A 16,103-nucleotide genomic window follows, 5' to 3' on the forward strand; every position below is an offset into this window, starting at 1 on the left:
CAGGGTGAGACTGAGAAGAGAAATACAGGATATTGAGACCCCTGTGATGGCGTTAAAGCATTGGGTTAATTATTCCTTCCCGGAAGTTAATGATGAGAGCTACTGGCTCAAACGTGTGAGTGAGTGAGGACAAGGAACACAAATAAACCTAACAGTAATTTATCTTACGAGTGTGAGAAAATGCTGTCTCCTTAGAATGTATGTATTTCTTATTAAGGATTGATAAGTAACCTTTAGAAACTGACTGTGCCCAATTAGCATTAGAAACTGATAGTGTGGGTCGGGTGGGGTGGCTCACGCCTGTAATCCCAGCACTTTGGTTGGCTGAGGCGGGAGGACTACCTGTGTTTAGTAGTTTGAGAGCAGCCTGTCCAACATGGTGAAACCCCGTCTCTACTAAAAACTACAAAAATTAGCTGGGCGTGGTGGTGGGCCACTGTAATCTCAGCTACCTGGGAGACTGAGGCAGGAGAGTTGCTGGAACCTGGGAGGTGGAAGTTTCAGTGAGCCGAGATCACGCCATTGCACTCCAGCATGGGTGACAGAGTGAAACTCCGTCTTAAAAAATCAAAAAGAAAAAGAAATTTATAGTATGGGCTGGCTATGGTGGCTCAGGCCTGTAATCCTAGCACTTTGGAAGGCTGAAGGCTGATCACATGAGGTCAGGAGTTCGAGAACAGCCTGGCCAACATGCTGAAACCCCATCTCTACTAAAAATCCAAAAAAAAAAAAAAAAGAAAAAATTAGCTGGGCATGGTGACACATGCCTGTAATCCCAACTACTTGGTAGGCTGAGGTAGGAGAATCACTTGAACCCAGGAGTCAGAGGTTGCAGTGAGTGGAGATCATGCACTCCAGCCTGTGTGACGAGAGTGAAACTTCGTCTGAAAAAAAAAAAGAAAGAAAGAAATTGATAGTGTGCTGCAGCACATTCTTGATTAATACTAAAAGTGTATATTTTCTAAATAAACACTTCCCTTAATTTTTATTAAATATAAGCACACATTTTGTCCATTTCCACACTGTTTAGTTTACTGTGTTAAACATTTGCCCATCATTTTTTTAAAGGATGTAGAATATACAAAAAACTCTTCATAGCTTGAAATGTGCATAGGAGATAGACAAGTTTAGCTACTGCAGGACGAAAAGACTTGATGTGTTTTATGCCATGCTTATTTATTCCAACTATAAAAACAGAAATGATCCACAAAGTAGTTTGATGGATAATGACTGAGGTTGTAAAAGTTATTGTGACTAATGGTATTTACCCTGTTTGGTTAAGTTAATTGAAAATCAAGGTGAAATTACCCTCTAGATAGATCCTGTATTTTATAACACTTGTAAAATCATAAAAAGGTTATGTCATTCTCAATTCTCAAAAAATTATATTGTTTTTGAGACTGTCAGAACATATTTTCCAACAGTATTACACAAACAGGTAAACAATCTGATATGATGACCTAATCGTTTTTATGTTTGGCCATTACAAGTGTTGGCAGTTCCCTGGCTTCTGTTTGGAAGTAGTGTATCAGTTGCATCTTATAATATGTTTGCCTTTGGTGAGGCATCAGAAAACATGTCACATATTGGAGATTTATGTGCTATAAAATGTCTCAGGAGTTTAACTTCACCATTAGGGTTACTCTTGTATAAACTTTGATAAAAGTAATATCTTTGCTCCCTCCCAAGATAAATGAAAGAATTTAAGCCCACTTTGAGAATTCTAAACTTTTGTGGTCAGTCTTCTTTTGTCCTCCAAGTTTGTAATTAATAAGGTTTAAACAAAGCTTCAATCTGGTGGATAGTTTGAGCTTTTGACTTAATCGATCAGTTTGAAAATTATTAGCTAATTCCTTTACTTTACTTCTACCCCAACCCAGGATTTAGCTGTCTATCTGAGTAACGCATTTGCCTGGTTTTATGTATTAGCATACTCTCAGTTGAAAAAGCAAATCCAAATATTCACATTGATAAAGCACTTGCACAATAAAAGGGGCCATAAAAGTATTTATCATGCTTCTGAGATGTATTGGTCAATAAAATGAGTTATTCATTGAAATTTAATAGGGCACAATCTCAGATGGAGTGCAAGCTCCGATTGAAAAATTGAGACATTTTCTTGCTGGAGGGAAGGATACATGTACGTCTAGCACTATGCAAGTTGTAAGGATGCTGGGAAGCAGGCAACTGGATGGAATCCTGAATCACATCTCACACAGCTGCTGCTGCTTCACTTTCTCTAAGAGCGGGGCTATGCTGATTAAGCCATAAGCATTTGCAAAGATTTTTTTATTTTCTTTTATTATTTTCTGGCCATCTGTAAATCAAGAACAGGAATAGGTGGCTTTCTTCCTTCAGCAACAGACCACCAATCCTCCTCTCTCACATAAAATTTTGCCCTGATCAAGCTATTTTCTATTCCTCAATCAAATTCTGTAGTTTCTTTGTTTCTTCTACCTAAAGTGATTTTTATCAAATATTCATTTATCAAAAGGCAGCAATAACCATTTTTTCATTTAAACCTTTACTCATCACTTTAATTTAACTTGTTCTTATATATTTATAAATTCTTAGAATGCTCTGCCTATATTATTGGAATTTTTCAATGTAACCTTGCTAACTTATTATAGTCATTTAAAAGATACATCTCTAAATTCTTTGATACTCCTCATTGCAAAATACACAGCTTAATTCATCTCCTTTTGAGTGAGGACTAGACTTAGTTATTCTTTTCTATTGAATAGCATATGGCAGAAGTAATAAGATTTCACTTGCAAGATTAGGTTATAAAAATCTGAGGTTTCCTCCCAGAATTTTATTTCTTTCTTGCTCTTCTCACTCTCTTTTTCTTCCTGTCTTCCCTGAATTACTCACTCTGGGGAAACCAATATTGTGGCTGCTCAGGCAAACTTTGGAGAGGCCCACATCATGAGGAACTGAAACCCACCAATATCAGTTATCTTGGAAATGAATGATATTCATATTCACTTCTCCCCATTGAACCTTGAGATAATAACTATAGCTCCAGCCAATATGTGGCTGAAACTTTGTCAGTGATCCCAGCTAAGACACCTAGATTCCTGACCCTCAGACACTGTGAGATAATAAATGTTTATTGTTTTATGCTATTGAATTTGCGGTAATTGGCTTTGCAGCAATAGACAGCTAATACACTTGTACAGCTTTACTTTCTCTTTTACTAGATTATGAACTTTATGAAGCAAAGGATACATACTATTGATGTTCTATTTTCAGTCTAGATAATACATGCCTGCAGATGTGAAAAATATAATTTCAAAAGATTAAGCCAACAAAAGTTTATTTGTACTAATATAAAGTCTAATATGGGTAAGGAGATGTAATAAAAATAAACAAATACATATATAATTTTTTATGGTAATTAATTATCTGAAAAATATAAAACATCTGTAGTAACTTAACAGAGTTACTGAGAAAGGGAAGATAGAAGGTACATTTGGACAGAGTGGTGAAAAAGTCCCCACTATTAGAAGTTTATATTGGAGCTGAAACCTGAACGTGACCAACTGGCTCTACAAATATTAGGGGAAGAGCATTCTGGACTGAAGAGCAAATGCCCTAGGTAAGGACCTTTCCTAGCTTGCTGATAGGAAACAAAGTCAGCTGGTGGTCAGGAACCTGTTAAGGCAGTATTTTGTAGGTAATAATGAAGAAGTTGAAATTTATCGAAAAGTTTCATTGGAACTTGCATTTGCTGTAAGTCAATACTCCAAAGAAGACCATGGTCATTTGTGAGTTATTATCATCTGACACAACAGCTGGGCAATGAGTGCCCCAGCTGGAAAAGGACATCAAAGTGGATCACCAAGAGCATCTATGACAATCACATTGGCCACTGAATGAGAATTAATGTGGTGGTGGTAGTGTGATCGGGCAAGTGAAGAGTAGGACAACCAATTAGTAGACTGCTGTAATACCACAAAAAAAGGGGAAATCATTGATTAAACTGGCATTAGATGTAGAAAAGAGGAGTTGATTGACAAAAAAAAAAAAAAAGATTTAGGATGTATTTTGGAAGAAGAGTCATGAGATGAGATGTTTGGATTGACATCTCCTTCCAGAATACATCCTAAATCTCTTTTCTTTCAACTCTTTTCTACATCCAGCCCCAGTTTAATGGAAAGTGGATAATGAAACATTATCCCCTTCACCATCTTTTTTTTTTTTTTTTTTTTTTTGGTTTGGTCTGTATTACTGGATAGTGCTCTTTAAAGAAAAAAATTTAGGGAGATACAAAAAATACCGTATCTTTCCAATATTTCTCAAGATAATTCCGTTTTTAGAAAGACACTTCAGTTTTGTGTATCACTTGAAGAGAACAGGGTAGAAAGGGTTTCAAGGGGAGGAAGGAAAAGTGGAGAAGGGAGCTAGAGGTCAGCAAGGGAAGGAGTAATTAAAAAGATAATAAGGTAAGGAACAGTACAAAAGGAAAGGAAAATGAAATAAAATATGTAAGGCGTTAAAGGAAAAAAGGAAAGAAAGTCCAAGGGTAATCAGTGTAAAGTGGTCAAAAAAGATAAGTGAAAATGAAAGCAATGAAAGGAATAGAGTTACATGTCTCTGAGACCCTTCAGGGGTCTGTAAGGTCATCTTTGTCCCATTCCATGTCTATGTGAGATCAGAATTTCTTCGTATAGTTCAACCAAATAACATATTGCAACAGACCGAATGTAGAAGCAGGTATGAAAATCTAGCTATTTTCTAATAAGTGAGGCAATGCAGAGATTTACAAAAATGAAAAATGATGCTACTCTTATTAATATTCTAAACAATACATTTTAATAAAACACATATTGATTTTAACATGTAATGAGTTTATGTTATTTATAAGAATATTTTAAAACTAATTCAATATATTTTCTAATAAGGAATATATATATATATATATATATATATATCTCCTACAGAAATAAAAGCTCTTTGGGATCTAGTTTTTAAGGGAAAAAGTGGTTCTATGACCAAAACATTTGAGAATTATTGCTGTAAAATTTACCAAGGTTTTGTGGCAAATGTTAATTAATATACTCTTCTACCAAGCTGCTCTTCATCTGGAAAAACAGTGTATTATCACCTGGTTATTTAGTAATCATAACTCAGAGATTTCACTCTGAAAAGAATAGCCAAAATTGCCAGACAAGACGTAAAATAAGTATATGTCATTTAATGACAGGAATATGCTCTGAGAAATGTGTCATTATATGATTTAGTCATTGCAGAACATCACAGCATGTACTTACACAAACTAGATGGTACAACCTAGTACACACCCAGCCTATATGGTGTAGCCTATTGTTCCTAGGCTATAAAACTGTACAGCATGTTACTGTACTGAATTTTATGGCCAATTTAACACAATGGTAAGAAATTGTGTACAATTATGTGCAATTATGTACAGACATTAAAAAGTTACAGTAAAAATACAGTATTAAGGTCTTTTAACATATTACACTTGTGTAGGGTACTTACGATGAGTAAAGAAAGCTTGCAGGCCTAGAAGTTATTCTAGTGAGTCATTGAGTGAGTGAGTGGTAAGTGAATGTGAAGGTCCAGGACATTAATGTACACTTTGTAGACTTTATAAATATTGCAAACTTTGGCTACACTAAATTTATAAAGAAATTTCTTTCTTCAATTATATATTAATCTTAGTGTACTGTAACTTCCTTTCTTTATAAACTTTATAAAATTTTAACTTTTTCACTCTTGTAGTAACACTTAGTTTAAAACCAAAGCACATTGCACAGCTGTACAAAAATATTTTCTTTCTTTCTATCCAAAAGAAGGTAGAAGAATTTGGAAAAACCCTTGGAAGTAGATGCTGTGATAATTAAATGTAAATATCAATATTAGGTATAACAAATTATTTTTAAAAATCAACAAAAACACCTTCCATTCAGTGTTTTAAAAAATCTTTTCCCATATATCAGGTACTGTAATAAATTTTGGCAAAAAATAAATTCTGACCAATGTAAAAGGGAATATTAGTCATGTAGTCATTGTCACCATGATCCCTGATAAGTGAAGACATGCAAACCATAAATGTACATATACAGAGACACCAGAATGTCATTAATTTGGATTTGCAAAAGCAGGCACCTTCTTATTCTATTGTACTAATGAAAGGGTTATCTTCTATCTAGTGCAGATGTGTGCTGTGAGTGCACAATTAACTTCTACTGAGATCCATAATCATGGATTGTTTCCCGTTTTAAATACTGTTTGTCAGATGATGCTTTTTGTATACAATTTTAAGCCATGAGAACTGATTCTTTCGGGGGGAAAGGGTAAAAATCATTTAGAAATTAGATTTAGATTTTATTTTTACAAAACTTTCTTAGACATTTTAATGTTTTAACATATTCAGATAATTTTGATTTATAACTTTTAAGCTTTGGACAAAAAAACTCATTAAAGTGGCAAATAAATTATAGGAAGGAAATTCAATTAGACAAATTCAAATAACATAAAGAGTTACTCTTTTTGTTTGTTTGTTTTTTTCCTTTTTTTTTTTAAATTTATTATTACTATACTTTAGGTATATCTCCCAACGCTATCCCTCCCCCCTCCCCCCACCCCACAACAGTCCCCGAAGTGTGATGTTCCCCTTCCTGTGTCCATGTGTTCTCATTGTTCACTTCCCACCTATGAGTGAGAATATGCGGTGTGTGGTTTTTTGTTCTTGCGATAGTTTACTGAGAATGATGATTCCCAATTTCATCCATGTCCCTACAAAGGACATGAACTCATCATTTTTGATGGCTGCATAGTATTCCATGGTGTATATGTGCCACATTTTCTTAATCCAGTCTATCACTGTTGGATATTTGGGTTGGTTCCAAGTCTTTGCTATTGTGAATAATGCCGCAATAAACATACGTGTGCATGTGTCTTTATAGTAGCATGATTTACAGTCCTTTGGGTATATACCCAGTAATGGGATGGCTGGGTCAAATGGTATTTCTAGTTCTAGATCTCTGAGGAATCGCCACACTGACTTCCACAATGGTTGAACTAGTTTACAGTCCCACCAACAGTGTAAAAGTGTTCCTATTTTTCTCCACATCCTATCCAGCACCTGTTGTTTCCTGATTTTTTAATGATTGCCATTCTAACTGGTGTGAGGTGGTATCTCATTGTGGTTTTGATTTGCATTTCTCTGATGGCCAGTGATGGTGAGCATTTTTTCATGTGTTTTTCGGCTGCATAAATGTCTTCTTTTGAGAAGTGTCTGTTCATGTCCTTCACCCACTTTTTGATGGAGTTTGTTTTTTTCTTGTAAGTTTGTTTGAGTTCATTGTAGATTCTGGATATTAGCCTTTTGTCAGATGAGTAGGTTGCGAAAATTTTCTCCCATTTTGTAGGTTGCCTGTTCACTCTGATGGTAGTTTCTTTTGCTGTGCAGAAGCTCTTGAGTTTAATTAGATCCCATTTGTCAATTTTGGCTTTTGTTGCAATAGCTTTTGGTGTTTGTAAAGTTAGGTACACAAATATTTGTGACAATATTTAATAAAAATTTACTAGGTATAGATCTTTTAACCTACCTAAGGATAATTTATAGTAAATAATATCTTATTACAATAAAATATGTTTTTAAATATGTTAAATTTCTTCTAGATATCTTCTTTTCTCTATTAGTATGCATAGCTTATTCTTTTTTCCCTCTTTAATTTCAGATCTCATTCTATTTAAATCATCCTAAATTTTCAGTTAGTGAAAAATTGCATTGCAAAGGTTTTACTGAATTGCTGGGGGATATTAGTCCATTTTAACTTTGAAATTAAATTATAAACTGTTTTGTTACATAATAAAGAGAGCTTACAGAATTTGACAGTGATTAAAGTAATTTTAAAATATGTATTCAGTAGTCATCTCATTAATTTCCAACTCTAAAGTGTAGCTAAATACCACTGTCCTTCTCTCTCCCCCCACCATCCAGGCACGCGCACACACACACACACGTGCGTGCCAAATATGGAAATGTGAAGATAGAGGTTCAGCTAGGTTAGGTAACTTTGCTAAAATCACACAACTAATCTTACTTTGAACTCTGCTTTACAGTGAACAAATTAAATTTCTTATTGCTTCGAGAAATTGAGCTGAGTGCGGTGGCTCACGCCTGTAATCCCAGCACTTGGGGAGGCTGAGGCAGGCAGATCATGAGGTCAGGAGTTCAAAACCAGCCTGGCCAACATGGTGAAACCCCATCTCTATTAAAAATACAAAAATTAGCCGGGCATGATGGTGCACGCCTGTAATCCCAGCTACTCGGGAGGCTGAGGCAGAAGAATTGCTTGAACCCAAGAGGCGGAGGTTGCAGTGAATCGAGATCAAGCAACTGCAAGCCAGCTTGGGCTGTCGACAGAGTAAGACTCTGTCTCAAAAAGAAAAAAAAAAGAGAGAAATTGAATGAGAAAATAATAATTTTAGAGAGACTCTAAGACTTAGCTATAGTAGCTGTGTTTTCAAAAAAAAAAAAAAAAAAAAATTCCCTGAACCCCTCTGAATTCTAGCTTTCTTACTGCAAAGCAGGTTAATATTATCTACTTTACAAATATGTGAGGATTATATTCCAAAAGCTCCTTCTTACCCAGGTGTATTTTTCCCTGTGCTTTTCTTTTTTTTTCTTTTTTTTTTTTTTAATTATACTTTAAGTTTTAGGGTACATGCGCACAATGTGCAGGTTAGTTACCTATGTATACATGTGCCATGCTGGTGTGCTGCACCCATTAACTCGTCATTTAGCATTAGGTATATTTCCTAATGCTATCCCTCCCCCCTACCCCCACCCCAAGGATTAGGGTATATAATGAAAAGCCAGGAGGGGAAAGACACTCATTTGACATGCACTAGTGTGAAGGGAACTGTGCTAATTATAGATCTGGCTGCAGAAACTCAATTGGATAGTAAAAACAAACGTTGTCTCTCCCAGTAGTGATCAATTAGGGCTTTGTGACAAAGAAAAGGGATGCCATACTTCTAGAATCTAGACAGACAACTATATTTGTTTTCTATTGCTGTATAGCAAATTTTCATAAATTTAGTAACTTGGTACTCATGTATTACCTCAGGATTTTTTTTTCCCCCTGAAGTTTGACCACACCTTAACTGCTTCCTCTGTTCTGTGTCTCACAAGGCTGACATCAAGGTGTCAGCTGGAGACTGCAATCTTATCTGAAGTTAAAATTCCCCTTTCAGCTCCTTGGTTGTTGCTACAATTCATTTCCTTGTAGTAGCAGGATACAAGCTCTTGATTTCTAGAACTCACCCACTATTCCCTGCCACATGACCCTCTCCACATGGCAATTTGATATTCAAAGGCCAAGGAAAGCAAATCTACTACTGCTTCTTCTCTTTTACTTCTGATCCTTTTTTAAAGGGCTCATGTCATTATGTCAGACCCACCTAGGATAATCTTTCTTTTGATTAACACAAATACAACTCAATAGAAACCTTAATTATATCTGCAAAATCCATTCATCTTTGCATTATAAAGTAACCTAATCTCGGCCGGGAGCGGTGGGTCATGCCTGTAATCCCAGCACTTTGGGAGGCCGAGACGGGCGGATCACGAGGTCAGGAGATCGAGACCATCCTGGCTAACACGGTGAAACCCCGTCTCTACTAAAAATACAAAAAAATTAGCTGGGCGTGATGGCGGGCGCCTGTAGTCCCAGCTACTCGGGAGGCTGAGGCAGGAGAATGGTGTGAATCCAGGAGGCGGAGCTTGCAGTGAGCCGAAATCGCGCCACTGCACTCCAGCCTGGGAGAAAGAGCGAGACTCCGTCTCAAAAAAAAAAAAGTAACCTAATTTCAGGAGTAATCTCATCATATCCATAGATCTTATCTGCAATTTAAGGGGAGAGGTTAAAAACTGGGGCCATGTTACAATTTCATCATTGTAGGCACTGGAGTTGTCTTCTCATTATCCATTTCACTTCTCTCACTTACATATCAGTCACGCAGTTTGGCTGTAATACCTTGTCTCCTGGAGTGAGTCCTGATTAGAAAAAGCAAATGACTTTCAAACATTTTAAACCTGGCAATCCACAATGATAAATACATGCAAAAATACATGTTGCATTACAATCTAATGCAGATACACACACATATATATAACTGAAAAACACTTAGCTTTACTCTGTGCAATTCACTCTATTCTGTTCTATTCTATTCTGGTCTACTTTAGTCTACTCCATTCCATTCCATAAGTAAACAAATGCTAGTTACACTTCAACAAATTGTTATAAAAAACCCATCAGTGCGTCACCCTAGAAGCTGAAAAATACTGGAGTAAGCCATTCATTGTGAGTCTATTATCTGGCCAGTGACTATTTTAAGAAAGCTGAGCATTTTATCCCCCAAACAAAGGCGGAATAAAAATTCAGAGGTAATGAGTCCTCCAGTGGGAAATTACTCGATAAATTTCAGCAGATGAAAGCAAATACTTCAACCAGAATCTAGAATAAATGAGAATGCATGTAAAAACATATGCAAATATAATGGAAGACATTTTATAAATTATTATTTTGTTATCCCACCATGGCTGCCTTGGATTTTTAGTAAACCTTAGCAGAGTTGATGGTGTCCCTACTCATTCTATATACTCATCTCAAGTGAGTAAAGCAAGATTGTGTCTGAAGCCTTGTCTACCTTCATTTATTTTATGCTGCCATGCTTAGGAATATAATGGGAGACTTAGAAGCCAAGTCGGTGTCAGAATTGTATGTGCACAGCGGCAGTACCCGTTGTCTGAAATTCTGATTCAGAGGATCAGGTTTGTGTGCCAGGTGAAGATTAATTGTACAAATGTCAATCTTCTTGAGGGTTCATTAAATTATGATACTTAATTAACATCAATGTCAGTGAAAGAAAAAATACCCAAAGCTTCCCTAAAAGCTGTTCATATTCAAATATATGTTGATTGATGGAAGCCTATTGTTTCCCAGTGCCTAGTAATGTTCTTCACTGCATATATTACCTGGAGACTTCCCCAAACACTGAGATATTTGGAACTCTAATGAAAAAATAGCTTCTATTGTCAGGTGGAAAGTGCAATTTTATGAGCAGACCTAGTGCCTCTCCTTATCCATCCATTGAGTGTGTATCTACAACTTGATTGATTTCGACATATTCTTTACCAGCCAGTTATTGGTTACAGAATCCCATGAATAAAAATAAGAACCTATTTGTTGGTTGGAATATCGTAACATGTTAGCAAGACATGGTTTCAATTTATGAAGTATAATATTGACTTCATTTCTAGGTAATATAAAATAATAATAAAATGCAACTATGTGATTTATTCATTTAAATAGTCTCATCCAGTATAATTTAGAGTAACTTTGTAAAGTACTTAGCAAGGGATTACTAAATAGTGGAAACAATTAGGTCAGGTATAGTGTTAGACGTTACAGAAATCATGCTGCTGTCAAGTAAGGATGTTAACGGAAGCATGAATCTAGTCTCATCTTTCTTGAGACTTATTATTGGTTACATAAAATGCATTAGTTCTATGATATTTGTAAATAAAGGAATGACTCTAAATTATTTTGCAGTATAGGAAGAAACATGAAGCGATGAAACATACTGAACAATTCCATGTTTATGGTGAATATCCATGATTATTTCAATGTATATTTGTGTGACTTGAGGCGGGTAGGCTTTAGGAATTATGATCCTGTAGCAGAATAGGTAGATAGCAGGGTAAAGACAGAAGACAAGCTAAACAAAAATCAAATGTATTCATTAGGAATCACAAAATATACAGCATATTTTTATTTAGCATATAAATACATTGTTTATCAAGACTTCAGCATACGGCAAAAATGAATTATTTCTTTTCTTCTAACCGTAAATAACTTTAAAGTCATCAAGAATAATGCACTAGAGAATAGGCCTAGAAATAGAAAAGAGAAATAGAGAAAATCACAAGCAAGAGATCCTACAAACCAGCAATCTAAGTCCTAATGAGAAAGAAAAACTATAAGAATAGATTGAAATAAAAGCTACAGTTGTAATATAATGTTAACCTCCAAACAAAATGTAATTAAGTGTAGACGCAAGAACCGGTTCCATAAATAGCTATTCATAATGATACACAATTGCCATGCCATTATTTTCTATTAGAAAAAAATGAGAATAAAATACAATATTAAATGTCTGATAGAATTGAGTTCCTAATTAAGTCTTCAACTGAATTAAGTCAGCATCTTCCTTTCACTTTTTCTTTACGTCTTGTGTATAGGCTGTTAAAGATGCTTGGCATAATTACAATCAAAATAGATGTATTTTTGCCTGTTCTGAACAACAGGAAGTTTGGCAAGAAATTAAGAACCTAAACCACAGCCAAATTGCTGAATCCTTGAATTGTTTAAGGATTCAAGCAAGAAAAACCTATGGCCTAAACTGGGAAAAAAAAAAAAAAAAAAAAGTGCATTTGTGACCTCGTCTCTCTCCAGCACTTAGTTTGAAACAACAAATTCCTGCCACATAAAAAATAATCTATTTCCTGGCACCCAACTATAAGCAGTTTACCTGCTGAATATGTATTGTAGAATTCTTGTTAACATTCCTTATGTTCCTAAATTTTAAATAAATTATTAAATCCTTCACCATTTGTAAAGGGTGACTCTTTCCCTCCAAACTGGTCACATTTCATTGGATCATCACACTTTGGCCTTCCTTAATAAGCATGAAATCTCCATACTGCAGTTTCTAAAAAGTCTCAGTTTCATGACTGAGGGAACACATAATGGGATATGAAGCCTTTTGCCTCTAAGTTTTACATGTAAATTCAGTGTCTATTGTCAGTGACCAAGTATTATGACATCTCATGAGGATTCTAGAACTGACACAAAATATTTAGTTGCCTCAATTTAATTTTTAGGAAGACGTTATTTTTATTACTTTAAATTAAAACCATAATTGACTGAAAGCTTCAACTGGGTCTACAGTTAAATGAGTCAAGGAATAAGTTTTGCTCAGAGTCTTTATTGTTTATGGAAATTCTAGTTCATTTGGGAAGCTTGTGCTCCCTTCAACAGTTTCTAAGAATTGTAGGAAAAATAAAAATATATCAGAACTCAAAGTTTTCAAATGAGATATTACAATCATAAAAAAGTTAGAAATTGTTTAAGCTATAAACTTTTGAAGAAAGTTATGATTTGCCTGTACTTGGGACTTCTGATTCTGGCCATGATGAAGTAGCTGATATTCTTATGATAGGAGCCTTATCATCCTGTCAAAAACAAGTATAAATATTAAAACTTTACATGAAGTACCTTTGAAGTAACTTTTTCAAGCATTAGCAAAAACAGAGGGTAATATTACTTCAGAGAAGGTGAAAACATGCTTATGAGATATTGTCCTGTGTTAAATATTCAAAAGCCCAGAATCCAAAAATATTTTTCTTAATTTCGTTTTTTTTTTTTATTTTTTATTTTAAGTTCAGGGGCACATGTGCAGGTTTGCTGCATAGGTGAACTTGTGTCATGGTGATTTGTTTTACAGAATTTTTCATCATTCAGGTATTAAGCTGGAGGCCATTATCATGAACAAACTAACACAAGAACAGTAAACCAAATACTGCATGTTCTTGCTTATAAGCGAGAGCTAAATGACAACATTTATATATTTTAGTTTAGAAATATTGTCAAATCATTCCAGAAATGTAAACTCACTTTTGATAACTACATTTATAAAATTTTTATTGTTTAATGACAACTTTAATTATTGAATTGCAAATACAGTTATATTTTTCCTCAGTAGAGAAATATTAAGAGCAAAATGAAAAATAATTATACAAAAATAAGGGAAGTAAGACTTTGCAATGTTTAGAGGCAAAATTTTTCTCAGCTTTTTTTTTTTTTTTTTTTTTTTTTAGCTTGGTAAATCAACTTCTCATCTGATAGTATTACTTCTCATTGCCTCAGCAAAACTATTTTTGAATCTACAAAGCCTTTGCCACCATCCTATTCAGGGAAATCTATCACAGTTTTGCAAATCACTCAAATTTTGCAGAAAATTATAATGCTGAAAATGATCACACAAGGCTTCATTTTAGCTTCAGCCTAGTTCTGTTCTTGGATATCAGAATATATTGCAGGTGCTTAATCCTAAAATGACTCTACACAATTTGCTTCTTTCTATCAATGAAATGGTAGTTTCCTTTTAAAAATAATCGATCTCATATCAATCATATGATTATGTTTTATATACTCTTTACTGTTAAAACATTCATTTAATTATTTAAAAAGTTGATCTATATGGTACTAATATAATATTTTAATAGTAAAATATTACATTATGAGGATACACTAATTCTAAATCTATCTGCCCTAAGACTGAACAATATTTTCACAATTTGCTAGAAGGTAATGTAAGGTAAGCAGTTTGAAAGTAAGGAAAAAATTTATTGAATGAAGTTACAAATTGATCCATAAAAGATAAATGATTGACTTGGAAAATAAGGCACATTTTGTGCAGGTAACAGCTAATATTATTGTCCATGGCTTTACATATAATTCTGGAATTGTCATAGAAAGAAAGTCACTTTTTGGCCGCTAACTACTTGCTTCTATCAAAACTTGAAACTTGTTTTAAAGATATCATTTATCATGTACTTTTAAATTGCTTTTCAGCAATGTATATTTTAAAATATTCTAAAAAATACTTCTTCAAATACAAGTCTAAAATATTCCAAAAACTTTATAAAACTGCATACAAATGAGGAAATAGTCCTAGTAGGGCACTGAGGTAAAATTAACAATTAGAAGTTAACACGTGAGGTACTAAAAGTTACTGAAAATAGATTTGTGTTATGTGGATTATTTGACTCCTAAAATATTAATGTCATGATTACCATAAAAATTCTATACAAACTGCACATAAAATTTATAAATCACCAACTAATTAATTTTTGCTGTAATTATACATATTCTTATACAGAGTCTCACTTATCTAGCACAACCAGATTTCTGTTTTTATAATCCAGAGAGAAAACTTTGCTAAAATTCTCATATGAGATAGGCATAAAGTAAAGCAAATATAGGAAAGCTTTGGTTCTTCCTTCTTTTCACTTTGGCTGACATGAAAAACTTAATGCTGAGAGAGTTCTACTCTTCTGAAAACAGTAAAGAGCAAAAAATTTCTGGTTATTTTCCAATGACTCCTGCTGCTAAGTTGGTATCATTAGAAACAGACCTATTTTGATGCTCACGCCTGTAGTGATTCTTGCATATTTAGTTCTTAATTATTTGGATTAACTATAAGAGGCCAAATGCTTTGAGCTATAGTTTTTCACAATTGTATAGTTTCCAAAATATTCTCCTCTGCTCATAAGATATATTCTCAATGGTCAAATCTTTTGCAGGAAGAAAATTCTGGTAATGAACTTACTTCAAACCAAAAAGCCAAGGTAAGCCTTGAAAATAAGTTCTTGGATCATGTGGGAAAATAGGAAATGTCTAATATTTTAAAGGATAATATCAGTATAGTGTTAAACAAACCTAGTACTCATTTATCCTAGTTGTGAGCCTTTGTGCTAGTTTCGTCATAGCCCCAGTTATTAGATTTATCAACTTTTAAATGAATTTTTTTATTTATCAAGGTATTAATTACTTCCAAGAAACAAACAAACAACATGCAAAGAAAAAAAAAAAAAAAGAAAGTATGGTCATGGTGGAATATTAACATTTTTATTATTAAATATTTATTCTTAAAATATTTAATATGTTAAAATATATGTCATAATAACCAAAGATGAATCAAGCAATAGGTCTCAGTGTATCCAGAAACAAAGACTTAGAAAGACATCAAACAAAAATGAGCCAAGGATATTCTCTGTGATATCTAGGGATACATGGTCTCACATCTTCACTTCTCTTTTAAATTGTCTTTTTATTTGTTCTCTCTGCAGATTGTTTTTCTGCGCTCACTTGCATGAGGCAGATTTTTATCAAACAAATTCTGATATTAGTAACATAGTACATTTAATAATCTGCAAAATAATCTTACACTTACTTATTAGGTTACTGTTTATATTTATGTTGATAATACAATTTCAA

At 34.1% G+C, this 16,103-nt stretch overlaps 1 long non-coding RNA gene across 1 annotated transcript in view; it reads left to right on the top strand.

Annotated features, from left to right (window-relative positions):
* Positions 1 to 16,103, top strand: part of LOC129038929 (uncharacterized) — a 71,233-nt gene that overhangs the window by 19,685 nt on the left and 35,445 nt on the right. The window contains exons 4-5 of the long non-coding RNA XR_008503254.2: positions 11,595 to 11,646; positions 15,410 to 15,454. This is a non-coding gene — a long non-coding RNA (uncharacterized LOC129038929). The remainder of the gene's footprint in view (positions 1 to 11,594; positions 11,647 to 15,409; positions 15,455 to 16,103) is intronic.

Source organism: Pongo pygmaeus, chromosome 5 (assembly GCF_028885625.2).
Source record: "Pongo pygmaeus isolate AG05252 chromosome 5, NHGRI_mPonPyg2-v2.0_pri, whole genome shotgun sequence".
Classification (NCBI taxonomy): domain Eukaryota; kingdom Metazoa; phylum Chordata; class Mammalia; order Primates; family Hominidae; genus Pongo; species Pongo pygmaeus.